The sequence below is a fragment of the Octopus bimaculoides genome, chromosome 29 (genome assembly GCF_001194135.2).
Source record: "Octopus bimaculoides isolate UCB-OBI-ISO-001 chromosome 29, ASM119413v2, whole genome shotgun sequence".
Taxonomy (NCBI): domain Eukaryota; kingdom Metazoa; phylum Mollusca; class Cephalopoda; order Octopoda; family Octopodidae; genus Octopus; species Octopus bimaculoides.
This window is the reverse complement of record NC_069009.1, coordinates 1,099,932-1,101,418: the sequence shown is the minus strand read 5'-3', so window position 1 is coordinate 1,101,418 and position 1,487 is coordinate 1,099,932. Positions and strand designations below refer to the sequence as shown.

At 32.2% G+C, this 1,487-nt stretch overlaps 1 protein-coding gene across 2 annotated transcripts in view; it reads left to right on the top strand.

Moving 5' to 3' along the window:
• LOC106867736 (uncharacterized) overlaps positions 1-1,487 on the top strand; it is a 103,334-nt gene that overhangs the window by 76,137 nt on the left and 25,710 nt on the right. The gene's annotated exons all lie outside the window — the stretch shown is intronic.

Genomic DNA, 1,487 nt, shown 5'->3' with positions numbered 1-1,487 from the left:
ATATATATATATATATATGTATATATATATATATATTAGATATATATAAAGATCCCTTCCAGGAGCCCTATTATCGATTTTTTTCAACAATCTGAGTATGTCATGAGGTTTCCAAACATGAGTTCTACTCACATGTCAAGTTTCATCAAGATCGATGAAACAATATAGGAGTTAGCTAACAACTACACAAACACACCCACAGACAGAAATTCCCACATATGTAGTGTATATATATGTATGTATGTATGTATGTATGTATGTATGTATGTATGTATGTATATGCATATATACGTACAGGTATGTGCATACCGACATCCACCTGTATGTATAGGTGCATATCTGGGTACAGGATATTGCAAACAAAACGAAGACGAGAAAACACACAAGCCACATAGAGAACATTCTTCTTCATCAGCTACCCCCGTTTTAACACCGGCGTTTCGAAGAGCTATATATATGTTTCACAATACTGATTGACATATTTCCTTTACAATCCGAACAAAGCGTCTTTAACCCTTAAACAGCCGACATGATCAATTAATGTCATCATTAATCTTTAATTAATCTGACATAGTTACGGCCAAAATCAATTGATGTCTGATAGCTCTACTTCGTGAAATGCTCCTATGGGAGAAATCCGGTCGCAAACGGAAAATTGAAACAGCAATGAAGTTTTTCTCTGCTTTTTCCCTTCATCTTCAAATGATAAAGATGATGATGACGATGACGATGATGATGACGATGATGATGATGACGACGACGACGACAAAGGCTACGACCTTGACGATGATGATAATGATGATATCCTAGACAGCACATAAGAAAGTCAAGCTCCAACTAGCTTCTGGATCGATGAAGTAAACCGATATTTCTCAATTTATACATTTGTTTAGCAACAATTATAACGTATAACATCAAAATTGCTTAATTCTTTTATTTTTCATTCTTATTGTGTGTAATATAAAAACCTTTAAAGTTTGTTTTTATTTTTATTATTTTTATTTTTATTTCTTATTTTTATTAATATCTTTTTTCGTAATTTTTATATATCTTTTTTACCTTTTTATAATTCTTATATAATCTTACCATTTATATATTTATATATGTCGTTGTATGCTTTATATTTTTATATATTTTATGTCTTTTTACAATTTTAAGTTTTTATATTTTTATATCTGAATACACTTCTTTATATATTTTGAATAATTTTTAATTGTTTTAGGAGTAGCTTGCTGACCAGCCACATGGTTCCGGGTTCAGTCTCACTGCGTGGCACTTTGGGCAAGTGTCTTCTACTATAGCCTCGGGCCGACCAAAGCCTCGTGAGCGGATTTGGTAGACGGAAACTGAAAGAAGTTCGTCGTATATATGTATATATATACATATATATATATATGTGTGTGGGTTTGTGTGTCTGTTTGTCCGCCACCATCGCTTGACAACCGATGCTGGTATGTTTTATGTATATGTATATATGTATATGTATA